Source organism: Grammomys surdaster, unplaced genomic scaffold (genome assembly GCF_004785775.1).
Source record: "Grammomys surdaster isolate TR1022 unplaced genomic scaffold, NIH_TR_1.0 363, whole genome shotgun sequence".
Lineage (NCBI taxonomy): Eukaryota > Metazoa > Chordata > Mammalia > Rodentia > Muridae > Grammomys > Grammomys surdaster.
This window is the reverse complement of record NW_021604782.1, coordinates 8,817,347-8,831,701: the sequence shown is the minus strand read 5'-3', so window position 1 is coordinate 8,831,701 and position 14,355 is coordinate 8,817,347.

Below are 14,355 nucleotides of genomic sequence, written 5' to 3'. Positions count from 1 at the left end.
CTCTCTCTCTCTCTCTCTCTCTCTCTCTCTCTCTCTCTCTCTCTCTCCCCTCTCTCTGCCATGCCTGCTGCCATGATGACAAGAAACTAAACCTGTGACACTGTAAGCAAGACTCAGTTAATGCCTTCCTTTATAAGAGTTGCCTTGGTCATGGTGTCTCTTCACAACTGTAGAACAGTGACTAAGGCAGCTGATTGACACCACTATAGGAAGTCTCAGAATTAAAAATGTTCAAAGTGTAGCCAGACGGTGGTGGCACACACCTTTAATTTCAGCACTCAAGGAGGCAGAGGTAGGCAGATCTCTGAGTTTGACTCTAACATGATCCACAGAGTGAGTTCCCGGACTGCCAGAACTACACAGAGAAACTCTGTCTCAGAGAGAGAAGTGGGGGTGTTTCAAAGAACATATACTTTTACTGTTTTGGTGTGCTTTTTAGCTTTTTTAAAAGACACTGTGTAACCCTGGCTGAGCTACAGTTACTGTTGTAGACCAAGCTGCCCTTAAATCTGTGGTGATCTTACCACCTCTGCCTCCTGAGTGCTAAGATTAAAGCATCCTATCATGCCTGGCTTCTTTTTTTTAAAGATTTATTTATTTTATATGTGTGAGTACATTGTTGCTCTCTTCAGACACACCAGAAGAGGGCATCAGATCCCATTACAGATGATTGTGAGCCACCATGTGGTTTCTGGGAATTGAACTCAGGACCTCTGGAAGAGCAGTCAGTGCTCTTAACTGCTGAGCTATCTCTTCAGTCGCTTATTGTTACTTTTTAACTGTATTTTTGAAAAGCTGATTTGAACACTGTACTGGACTCCTTGGTGATATTTTTCATGTGTACCTCACTGCAAGTAGACTAATAACTGTCCTAATGATGTGAGAGAGATAGTTTATTGTGTAGAAACGATATCAATTTCATGGCTAGCCCTATTTTTAATTTAGCCAGACTTGAATGAATGTAATCTCTCTTTGGGCTTCTCAACATATGCCCACTGTTTATAAAGAGAGAAATTCTAAGAGTTATGAGTGATGTACATCCCTGTAATCCTAGCATTCAAGATATAAAGATAGAGGATTGAGATATTGAAGCTGGCCTGGGCTATATGGTACAATCTTTTCAAAAGAAAGAAAGAGAAGGAGAAAGAAAGAAAAAGGATAATATGAATTTTCCCCTATAGTTTCTGAAACCTACCCACTTAAGAAGGAGAAAATTCTCCCTGTGCTAACTACAGTTCTCCTTGTATCCAGTATCTGATACCACTTAACTTACTAATCATCACAATAAGAAAGTGGTCTTTCTGATTCCCCCACTCTTCTGACATTCATATTTGGAATAAGCAGAAAAATACTAGTCCACACAACCCATCCCTATTGTGTCTACATCCTGTACCCACTGGAATATGGCTTCTTGCTTGTTGCCATTAGAAAGCCACAGAAAAATATTGCTGGGCAGAGATTTTGGAAGATGAGTCTTCCTGGTTCTGTTTCTACCAGCTTGTTCCAATGCACCCAACAGACATCATGCTGGTTCCCAAACTGCCCACCAGAGGGTGCTATCACTCCCTCACAATCTTTTTTTTTTTTTTTAAGGAAAAACTCTGCAGTCGGGTCCTTTATTTCTCTTTTATACACTAGGCCATGAATTCGTATGGAATGGGCTCCAACAGCTTGGCTCTTTCCCGTTAGTCCTCACAGAGTGTGCTTCTCTGGGTGGTGCAGGCTGACGCTTCAGCTGAACCCAGGTTCCCTTCTTTTTTGGCTTCCTTTTTCTTCTGATTGTTCTCCTTCACCCGCTTCAGAAAGCTGTCTCTGCTCTTCGAGTGTTTAGTGTGCTCAATCCGCACATTGATCCTCTTGGCCAGAATCTTGCCCTTAACTTGCTTGTTTACAATGATGCCCACGGCATGCTGGGTAACTTTGTAGACTCTTCCGGTTTTGCCGTGGTAACACTTATGGGGCATTCCTTTTTGAACAGTACCCATTCCCTTGATGTCTACAATATCACCCTTCTTATAGATTCGCATGTATGTGGCCAAAGGAACAACTCCATGTTTCCTAAAAGGCCTAGAGAACATATACCGAGTGCCTCTCCTCTTTCCCTTTGTGTTCGTCATTCTGGCGAGTTAACTGGAAGATGGCTACCGTGGCTGCTCCCTCACAATCCTGCACAAGTCTTCTGCCTAAAATCCGTAGCTTTAATGGTTTATGTTTGCCCTAACCTTCCTCAGAATTTATGAATGGAATACTTTTCTAATGCCAAGAGAGTCAAATGGATTAAAGGAGATATTTAAAATCAACCCAATGCCTACTCCTGGAAATTTTTCTATCAAGTTGAAGCATTGATTTTTGTTTGTTTGTTTTAGCTAACTATATATACTATTTAAACTCTGGCAGGTACCAAGAGAAAAGATATTGGAAAAAGACCTCCTAATCTCAGTTAAGTCAAATTTGGTGACAGTTTCCCGAACTCTGCCCTGGCTGTGAACCACTGTATCCTTCTGAAACAAAACAAGCTCTGAACATGAAAAGAGATGTGAATCCTTAAAAAATATAAAAGATACAAAGAGGGATTGTCATATGATAAATTATATGATTTTTTAAAAATTGATTATAAAAGAGCTAAGAATATGTGATAAAATCCACATCACTGAACAACAAGTGATTCTGCTTTTCAGCCACGTCTGCTCCATCATTGCCATGTCCCTTGCTCACCAAGAAAAGTGATTGGCTGTTGAGAGAGAGTAGTGGGCAGCCTCGATTGCTGCCAAGGTTAACAACTTCTTTGATCCGTGAGATCCACACATGGAAGGAAAGACTTCCACAAGAATGCTGTGGAATATACATGCACACTGTACATGTGCACAAGAGTACACTCTTGCTCATACACATACACACTGTACATGGGCACAAGTGTACACTCTTGCTCATACACACAACACACACAATATGAAAAAAAATTTTTTTAAAGTTTTTTCCTGAAAGACCCTGTGCCCTCAAAACCTAATTGAATGTAAGCAATCTGGACCACAGACATGAAGTATAAACTGTCACCACCATCAGAATAAAAGTTTCAGTGAGACAGACAAAGGGTGTTTCCAAGGATGAGAGCGTGAGGAGGAGGCTGTGCCACACAGCTTAAGCTAGAAAAGAAGCCATGGGAACCTCCTGGTGCACTGTGCGACTAACCAAAGCAAAATAAAGGGCAGAGTGGGAGGCACCAGAAATGACCATCTAAATATCAGCACAAAATAAAACATCACCACCTGAGGTGAAGATATTTAAAAAGATCATATGCCAGAAAACACTCAATGGAAAGACTCAGGGTTAGGAGCAGTTCAAGGCTGAGCTGGTAACTGGACAGACTGGAGATGGATCCTGGTGCCCAGACACCCAGATTAGTAAAGAAATACACCACATTCTCTGTCTCTGTCTCTGTCTTTCTCTGTCTCTGTCTGTCTCTGTCTCTGTCTCTGTCTCTCTCTCTCTCTCTTTGTGTGTGTGTGTGTATGTGTATGTGTGTTGTGCGTGTGCGTGCTCTGTATGCAGGAGGAGACCCAGAAGAGGGCATCAGATCTCAATGAAGCTGAAGTGGCAGGCAGTTATGAGCCACCCCACATGGTGCTGCAACTAAATTCAATCCCTCTGCAAGAGCAAGTGCTCTTAATTGATGAACAATTTATTTTAAAAAGTTAAATTCAACCATTGACCTAATTCCTGGAGTGCAAGTCCCAAAGTAAAGCCACAAATAACATGAAAAAGAAAACCAAGGCGACATAACTCCCTGAAAGTCACAAATTTTACAGTAACAGCCAGCCCCTGTGCAGGACTTCCTGCTTGAAGGGTATGCAAATAAAATGGTGTCCATGGAGTAAGCATTTGAACATAGTAGAAAAGTCCTTGTTTGTTTCTTACATAAGAGACTAAATTAAATTAGTCTTGTGGTTTGTTGTTGTTGTTTTGAGACAGGGTCTTTCTATGTTGCCCTGGTTGATCTGGAACTTGCTATATAGACCAGGCTGGCAATGAGCTCACAAAAATCTTCCTGCCTCTACTCACCCAGTGCTGGAACTAAAGGCATGTGCCATCACACCCAGTTAAATTTGTCTTCTTTAAGTAGTGAGAAAAGGAAAGTTTAAAACAAACTGTTACATCTACAAAGTGAACGTCAGGTTTTCCAGGTATTGTGTAACAGAAAAGGAAACACGTTGGTAACAATTCTTTCTAAAGCTCTGGCTCCAATCTGGGGTAAGAGGTAGCTAAATTCAAAAGTGGTTTCTTTCATAGTTCCTGAGCACCCTGTCTAAGTTTTGTATGCTGACAAGTATGGTCAAGTGTCAGTGCTCTGGCTCCCGCCCCCACAGCCCTGCCCATGAGCTCTGCCCTGTGCATTCCTTACAGTGTCAGTGCTCTGGCTCCACCCCCACAGCCCCACCCATGAACTCCGCCCTGTGCATTCCTTACTCATTCTCTCTCCAGTTATCACCTGGCCCCTGTACCTGTAGATCAGGTTCTTTCTATCCTAAGACCTACCGTAGATTCCCAGCTTAGCGTCTGGTTTCTGGAGCCCAGGCTGCCTTGTTCTGTGTATTAGTCCTGTATCCCCTGCGTCCTCCTCTTCCTCCTGTCCAGTGGGGCTGCTTTTTCTGAAAACAAACCTTAAAAGAATAATAATAAACTCCGAGTTAGGAATTCAATTATGAAATACCTTCTTCATGTATCCTTGATTTAATTTTCCCCCTGGCAATTTCCCTAGGGAAAGGACCTCATAGATTTAGAGCAATTTAGGTTTCTGCCTGAAATATCCAACCTCAAACCTTCCACTGGCCCACAGTTCTAGTTCTACAACCCCAACTGTTTCTACCATACAATAACATACCGTACCATACTATACCATACCATGGAGTTTCTATATGTAGCCACTCTCTAGACCAGGCTGGCCTTGAACTCAGAGATCTTCCTCCTGCCTCTACCTCCTGATTTCGGGGATAAAAGGTGTCCATCACTACACTAGGCAATACACTCCTATGTTCCTCTCGCTGTTTTTTATCTGTGGGGTTCTGATTTGTCCTGAGGTAATGTGAAGACTTATTTAGCCTCTTCACCAGTTTCCACAGACAACTGAATCATCCCAATATTTAGAAATCTTTTTAAATGATTTTGCTAATTATCAAGGAATCATGGGAGAGGGGAAGGTTCTATTGTGTAACACAAGGTCTCTTCTCTTTAACAGAATTGTTACACTTAATTATTTTATGTGTGTTAAGGTCAGAGAACCACCTGCAGGAGTCAGTTTTCTTCCTACACCCATGGGTCACAGGCGTCCAAACCAGGTTCACAGGCTTAGCAGCAAGCACCTTTGTCCACTGAGCCACCTCAGCGGTACCGTTCTTCTCTTTTGGGTATAAACTAGGGAACCCCAGGTTCTCTCAGAGTAGTTTATTTCCTTCTTTGATGCCTTGGATCTGCCAATACCCATTTCTAAAGAAACTTTGTCTTTGATTCCATATGTCAGTTTTAGCAAGCTTTTCTTTGACAAAGATGACTCTTCTTATAACGAAGTGTGAACCGTCCTTTTAGAGATGGGAAATATCCCATTTTATTGTGTAGAGCCCTTTAGCTTCATGCAGAATCAAAACCAGTTCTTGCTTTGTCCTTGTCAAGACTATCTAGATTCTATTAAATTCAGCAAGTCTGCTCATGAACTGGAAGAGGTGACTGTGCTCAGTGAACTCTAAACTTGACCATCCAGTGCTGGCACTAGGTAGACAACCAAGCATTCCTGGACGACGAGGACACAGAGAGCTAACAAGTAATGAAACAGGTTAACAATTACAAAGTATAGAGAGGTTTGGGGAGAATGGAGACTTGTGGGAAGGACTCACAGGACTGACATTTAAGATAAAAGCCAAAAGGTAAAATTAAACCAATCAGGCAAAGAGAACAAATAATCTGGGCAGGACAAACATCGCGCTCAAGATACTGAGGTTCCAAAGACTTCATAGTGTCTAATGACATGAAAACCATCATAGCTCTAGTGAAGTGGAATTGTGGAGGAAAGATGTTATGACTGAAATCAGCTAGGGAGCTGTGAAAACACTCCCCAGTGGTGAGGCATCTTAAGTGTGCGACAAAGGAGCAGGACAGAAGGACCAGAGGTTCCCATGACATAAAGCTCCTTAAGGGAATTGCCCGACTTGGTTTGCATTTTCAGTTTCTTTTTCATTGCACCCTGGCTACTAGATGGAGAAAAGATGAAGGAGAGGTAGATGCAAGAGGACCAGACACGTTATTTAAGAAAATGATGGTGGCTTGGGCCACACAACAGCACTGGGGAATACAAATGCATCATTAAAGATTATCTGGAGGAGACACAGCAGTCCTTGATGACGGATGGACTACAATGTAGAGAGGGAAAAATCACAAAGTAACTGGCTTTGAGATAGCTAGGGCCCTGGTTTCTGAGACTTAGAAAAACCAGAGAGAGAGATAAGTTTAAGGCATCTAACAAAACATCGGATACGCACAGTGGCTCAAGCAAGCAAGAGGTTCATTGGTCTGACTTAACTTTTCAGAATTAATATCAGGATCTAATGATTCTAACAGTCTACCATGTCCCAGGGTCGTCCTTTCTTACTGCCTGTGAACTTCATAATCACAACTGGGTTCTGTATCACCATGTACTCCCTATGAAGGAAAAAAAAGTGCTTACTTTAATAAAAACTTCCCCCAGATCCCTAACTAATAACTTCAGTTTATATCTCTGAGCTATGAGATAGCTTCTAACAGCAAGGGGACTTGGCCAGGCACAGTGCTACTACAAACAGCACTGGGATTCTGACTAGCAAGGAAGCAAACAAGAATCCATCTGCCTTCAGGCTTAAATCAGAAACTCAGTTGAGAGAATGTGAAGTTGGAGAGGACAGGCAAAACTGTCAGGCAGACCCTTGGGCACGTAAATTCACAGAACTCTGAAGAAAGGGTAGGACAATTTAAATGTGGGAAGTTTCCATATATAGGAAGTTTTTGTGTTTTATTTTTCAAGCATAGAACATTCTGGTTAATCTCAAAAAGATTGGTTACGCAAGAGAGAATGAATAACAGAAGTAGCCCAGTGAAATTAAAAGATCAAGACAGTCCTTTCAGGAGAGCTGCTTTCTGTTATCAGTGGCAGAAAGATGAACATGGATGCAAAGACGTTTGTCGTCTCCATCATTAAAAGATGAGATCTTTGCTCCATGGTTTTGATGTGCTCAGGAAGCACAAGGTCCCGGATCAGCTGCTGAGAGCAGAAGTAAAAGCAGAAGCCAGGCTATCCCAGTGTGAGAAACCCATTGAATTCTTGCGTGTCCCCGTGTTGTTGTGATTAGAGCAACACCTGTCAGTCTAGGCTCCAGAACTATTCATGTGCCCATAGTGTGGAGGAGGGAACTTGTGCAGGAGGGAAGGTGTGCAGGAGGGAAGGTGTGCAGGAGGGAAGGTGTGCAGGAGGGAAGGTGTGGAGGGGAGCTGCTGAGAAGCCGAGGTGTGGGTGTAGAGAAGGTAGAGGCTGCTTCATTGCTGCTTAGGGATGTCAGACCATGGCCGATGGGGTGGTGGTGGGGGGAGTGAAGAAGAAAAGAGGGGGAGAAAAGCATAGAAGCTAAAATCACCTCCCCTGGGAGTACAAACATCGGAACTAAACCAAACTCCACAGCTCCCCGGTCTTACATGCTAATCAGCAGACAGAAAGGAAAACACCTCATACATTGTAACAGTTGAGCTCTATGATGTCTACAAGGCTGACTCCCAACAGCTGCTGCTCTTCTGGAGAGCCGCTATCCCCAATGCCTGGCAGGGGAAGGGAGGGAATTAGCATCACCAACCTTGCAGTTCAAGTTCCAGCAAAACCCAGTCTCCAACATGGGGACTCGCCTAGGAACCATTTCTTCTTTAAAGCCTTCCAGACAGATCAAAGAACATTAGATTAATTTGATGATTCACCGTCCTAAGCAAAGCTTTCAGCAGGTTTCATTTATCAGAAAAATTTGACTTCTACCCCTTACAAACAGAACCTGGAGGGTCCAACACAGCACAGGCTTGACTTTTGACTAGAGAAGGTGAGAGGATGGTTTGTGGTGAAATTTGCCATCAAAGATGGACCAGAAGATGACACTGATGGCAAGCAGAGCCCCCTGATGTGGGTTGCGAAGGGCACTCAAAGGGTAGACCTGGAAGATACTTTGTACCTAGAAGATACATATTGAAAGACTCAGCCTGGCATTGGTGGCGCATGCCTTTAATCCCAGCCCTTGGGAGGCAGAGGCAGGCGGATTTCTGAGTTTGAAAGACTCGTGGCGGGAAGATAAGGGCACACAAGGACATTTAACTTATACGAACTTATACCTCACACCCAGGTCACTATCAACAAAAGATCAACATTTCTCTGTAAGCTTTAATTTTTCAAAACCTACTTAAAAATTACTATTTATTTAATGTATATGAGTACACTGTAGCTGTCTTCAGACACACCAGAAGAGGGCATCAGATGCTATTACAGATGGTTGTGAGCCACCATGTGGTTGCTGGGAATTGAACTTAAGACCTCTGGAAGAACAGTCAGTGCTCTTAACCACTGAGCCATCTCTCCAGCCCTAAAAACCTACTTTTAATAAGGGTTTTCAATAGCTTTAACCTCCCTTCTAGCCTACCACTCACCAGAGGTAGTAGAGAAGAAAGGTTATTAAGGATATAGGGGAGTGGACCTGTTTAGAAATTGTTCTTTGGAGCAAATCCCTTCTGCATTGTCAGGAAGTCAGCAGTTCAGCTCACAGGATTCAGCAGGGGCAGCTTGATCCACTTGCAAATGTGAGTCACCATCCTCTGTACCTGCACTGTTATGCCCGCTCCCCCCCACCCCACCCCCATCTCTATGCATTTCCCCCAGAAGACTGCTCAAGGAGAAATCGAAGCTTGGGTGGTAGGCTGCCGAGTGTATCTCCTTGTTCCTGTTTTTATTCCTGTTCCTGTTTGTGTTCCTGTTTTGTGGAGAGTATAAAAGGGAGCTGCGCAGTTGAAAATATAGCATTTGGTCTTTACCAGATGACTCCTTGTGTTCTTTCTGTCGCCCTCACCCTCAGCCCTCCGCTGGCGTAGCTGACAAGTGGAGGTCCCACCTAGATTGGAAGGATGAGGAAGATTGCTGACAGGCCATCTCCAGGGCGCACATTAAGACAGGAGATGCATTGGGCACGAACCGAAGGTAAGTCTTTGGGGTAAGTAAATGCCATGGGTTTGGCACATAGTAAGGAGTTGCTGGCTAAGCAACTATCTACTCTTCTGGCTCAGTGGGAAACTGCTGTTAAAGCTAGGTTTATTGAAGAATTTATGAAAGAATTACAAAAATTCTCTCCATGGTTTGTGGTGAGTGGCACTTTTAAGCTGGAAGACTGGGAAAAGGTAATAGGTGATTTTTGTGTCACTGCCAATCACCATGGCCCTTTAGTCCTTAAGAAATCAGTTTGGGGCGTTTGGAAAATGGTTAGGGATGCCCTTGTCAGTGAAAACGAATTGGCTAGGGAGTCCCTATGTAGATCTTCTTCCTCCTCTTCGTCTCTTCTTCTTCTGAGGAGGAGGAACTCTTGGGAGCAGTGGGAGGAAAAAAAGTGGGCTCCAGGAGAAAAGAGAGGGGTCTGGGGCATGAGCTGTGCGGTGCTGGCTGCTCCGGGCCCAGGTGAATGAAGTAACTTGACAGCAGAACGAGGTGGCTACACCGGGCGGCTATGGGAGGCCTGGGCTGTGACGCGCTCTGGAGCGGGGTCCGATGGTTCTGGAAGGCCCGAGGTGCCTTGTGCTATGGGTTACCTAGGATATGCATAAATACATACTTAGAAACTCTGAAAGAACTTAGAGCTGAAGCTTGGGCATGCTGTGAAAATGAATGAAAAGCCCTGCTTTGCAGCCACTCAGCATGGCAGGCCTACAGCTCATGACCCCTGCTTTCTCACCAATGGGTCCTTTCTTTGGACTGCCATGGCAACAAGAAGCAATTCATGATAACATTTATACGCCAAGAAAACACCAGTTTGAGCTGCTGGAGGCAGCTCTGGACCATAACACCATTGTGTGCTTGAACACTGGCTCAGAGAAGACATTCATCGCGGTTCTGCTCACCAAAGAGCTGGCCCATCAGATTAGGGGTGACCTCAATCCTCACGCAAAAAGGACTGTGTTCCTCATCAACTCTGCAAACCAGGTTGCTCAACAAGTGTCAGCTGTCAGAACTCATTCAGATCTCAAGGTTGGGGAGTACTCAAACCTAGAAGTAAATGCATCTTGGACAAAAGAGAGATGGAGCCAAGAGTTTACTAAGCACCAGGTTCTCATTATGACTTGCTATGTCGCCTTGAATATTTTGAAAAATAGTTACTTATCACCGTCAGACATTGAATGAACCTTCGGGGAGGGTGCAGATGCATTGCTTTCTCAGAGTGATATTCAGTCTCATTTTCATATTGCTGTTTTAAATTTAAATCAACAAATTGCTTTGGTTCAAGAACAAGTAGATTTTATGTTATCCACCAGACATGTTAGCTATGATCCCTTCTTTCATGCCATTTGTGTTACACCTGTACATGTACTTAATGCTTCCTCTTCTGTTAAGTATTTGAATCAGTTGATTTCTGGCTCTTGGAATGCTACTTATTATTATCTTACTCGGCAGCTCTTTAATAAGATTGTATTAGTTAATAATGCCAGAGTTGATCCTATTGATGGGTCATCTATCTTGAGCATGTTTCATCAAGTGGGAATGCTGGTGAAAGAGTGGGCTGGAGTTACTTCCTTGGCAGTTTTAGCCTAATTTTGCTGGTGCTTGTTATTTTGGGTGTCTGTGCCACCTTCGGGCACAACAGGTACAATCTCAAGCTGTTGTTCGGGGATTGGTGCTTTTACACGGTCGAGAGGATCCCTCTGCCCAAGTGTGGCTGACCATACTACAAAAAGCGTAATCATTCACCTAGGCCTGAGCTGCAGCTGGGACTGCAAGGGAGTTTTCCCTGAGAGACATGCCTAGCTGCATAGGGGTTGGTGGTGATATAGTTCCCCTCCTCAGGAAAAAGACACCGGGATGGGTATGACCACACCACCTCACTGTACAATGTCAGGGGGCTGGGAGTCATTACAATATCCCCATTTTTCATGAAGGTCTGGTCTCTGTCTCCGATTGGCCTCTAATTAAAAGAAAAATGGTGAATTGTGAGTCACCGTCCTCTGCACCTGCACTGTTATGCCCACTCCCCCATCACTATGCATTTCCCTGAGAAGACTGCTCAAGGAGAAATCGAAGCTTGGGTGGTAGGCTGCCGAGTGTATCTCCTTGTTCCTGTTTTGATCCTTGTTCCTGTTTTTATTCCTGTTCCTGTTTGTGTTCCTGTTTTGTGGAGAGTATAAAAGGGAGCTATGCAGTTGAAAATATACCATTTGGTCTTTACCAGATGACTCCTTGTTTTCTTTCTGTCGCCCTCAGCCCTCCGCTGATCCAAGGAACTGAGTCAGCTATGCTGGCGTAGCTGACAGCAAATACTTCACGAATATACCAGCAGTCCAGTTCAGTAGAGTCGGGGTAGCAAAGACAAATCACAGCAGCGGCACAACCTAGCAGACACATCCAGGCCTCAGCTGAACTGACGGGAGTCAGCAGGAGTAATTAGGACCAGCAAGGACACCAGGAGAAGTTCTCCGTCTTGCCTCTCTTAAATAAGCAAAGATCAGCAAAGATAGGAGACCAAGAAGCAAAGCTAGCTATGCAAACAAGCCTCCATCACTGTCTGCTGGGTCCCATTTATGCTCCCACCAAACATCACATGTCCATGGGTCTTGCCTCGCCTCCTGTTGCCTCAGCACGTGAGTCTGTCTTAGCCAAATGGCGTGTAAGTCTATATCATCTGACATCACTCTGTCAATCGCTCTGAGTCCTAGGAAGCAGCAAGAAGCTGCCAGAGCACCACCAGAAGTTTTTCTCTCTATGGAGTCACGAGAAACAGAACTCAGCTACACATTGTAAGGCCAGCCCACATGGGTTTCATTAGCGAAAAATCCTTCATATCACGTCCTTTCACATGCTTGCTTTAGCAAAACATTCTTTCACCTGTGTCTGCTTCTGGGAAACACTCCTTACATGTTTAGCCCCAGCAAAACACCATCCAACACAACTGACTTTCCAAAGAACCCTTAAGTGTCCGTTTCCCTGTCTCCCCGTCCTGTGACCTAAGAATCTGCATTATCTTCAAATACTCTGAAGTCCTAACACTGAGTCATAGAGACATTTGTGAGGTGATAGGTCGTGAGGGTGGAGCCCTCATGATTAGGGTTAGTGCCCTTACAAAAGAAACCTGACTCTCTCCCCTCTCCCGTAAGTGAAGACACACAAGCTTCAGCCCTGGAATTGCTCCGTAGATCAGGCTGCCCTGGAACTCACAGTGTCATTTGTCTTTTGTTGTAGTGTGTATGAGTGCTTTGCCTGCAGAAGACATCAAATCCCCATGAACTGAAGCAACCTGATTGTGAGCCACCCTGTTAGTTTAACGTTTGACCCTCAGAGAACAAAAGTGGGTTTCTGCTCCCTTTCGCCTCACACACTCATCCTTTTCTGTTGAGAACGCTCAAAAATCTATCCAGTAGTTTGACTCTGAGGCTGCTTGTGGTTTGCCACTCCCCTAGTCCACAATCTGTGTTCTGACCCCAGTAGCTCGTCCCTTGTAGCTAACCCCATGCTCCTCTCCCCCAGTAACTCAGGGTCATCTGTTGTCACGTTTCTTTTGTCCTCTTGTTCTAGAACAGTCCCTAAGTCTTTCTCTGTCTCCCATGACCTTAACGCTTTGAAAGACTAAAAACCCACACTCGTTGTTCAGTTGGGTTTTGAACATGAGTTTGTCTGCTTTCTCCTCAAGTTCCTATCCCAAGCTATGTACATCTGTCAGGATCCCGTGAGTTGTTGGACCATGTACTCTTTCAAGACCAACTATCAGAAAGCATGAGATAAGGCCTGTTGGTCTCAAATTACCAGTTGGACTTGGGCCACTTCTCGGCCAAGACTTTCCCACTGTAAAGTTACCTTTGTCCCCTTAATAAATAATCTGTGGAGGGATGTGTCAATATGCACTGCACAAGTCCATTGCTCTCCACTAGCCTTTCACCTCCAAGTTCCAGCTCAAGGTTCTTCCTGGGTCAGTTTTTTTTTCTCTTGTTTTTTTTTTTTTTTTCCCCTGCCCCAAGACATAGTTTCTCTGTGTAACAGTCCTGGCTGTCCTGGGACTCACTCTGTAGACCAGTTGATCTTGAACTCACAAAGATCTTCCTGCTTCTACCTCCCAAATGCTGGGATTAAAAGCATGGACCACTACCCCAGACCACGTAAATCAATTATCAATATAATACTTGCAGAATTGTGCCGTTCCAAGTCTAGCCTCCTGGCTACCATCAGTGGCTGACATTCTGTGCTTTAGGGATATCATTTCCTTACGTCGGGATTACTGAAATTATAATTTATGGATTAGCATGTCTTTATTGTTGGGTTATGTGGGTTCTGACAGCTTGCTCCAATATTCAAACTATCTTATATTTGGTCAATGGAAGCTCCCAGAAAGCAGCTGTGTCCCCCTGACAGACACCATTCCTTTTCTTCTCTTTTTTTTCACTCACTTTACCTGCCACACACTCCCTTCCGGATAACGACGTTTCAGGTTCCTCTTGGCCTTTTTGGGCCTCAGTGCAAGTTGGGCAGAGAATGCCTGCTGCAGAGTTGTAGAAACTCTAGGCAAGGGATAGGATGCTGGGAGAAAACCCGAAAGGAAAAACCAGAGACACTCCTCCAACCCTCAGCAGATTCTCAGGAGAGAAATAGCCCTGCTCATAGAAATTTCCAGAAATCCCGTAAGTGTCCTACCTTCAGTTTGCTCTTCCCTACAAGAGGAGTCTACTTTACCATGGGATTGGGAGGTTGAATGCCCAGGGGAAAGTGTCAGTTTCAGAAAAGACTAACCAAGTTTCCAGTCACAGCCCTGCTACTGACTAGCTACATGGTCTCTGGTCTGTGCTGCTTTGCCTCTTGCTTTCCTGAGGCTCTGGGGAAGATGACAGTACTGAAGACTAGAAACACAGGACACCAAGGGCTACTCTGGTGCAAGATTCACAGCTGAGATAACACCACCTATTACCACCTATTTCTCACACTCTCAGACATTGCATGAGGCTCTCCAGATGTGATATCCCTCAGACACTGAGGTTTTTCTGAAATTATAAAAATAACCTCACACATTGGTTTTTAAGGGTTTAGCGCTCTCTCTCTCTCTCTCTCTCTCTCTCTCTCTCTCTCTC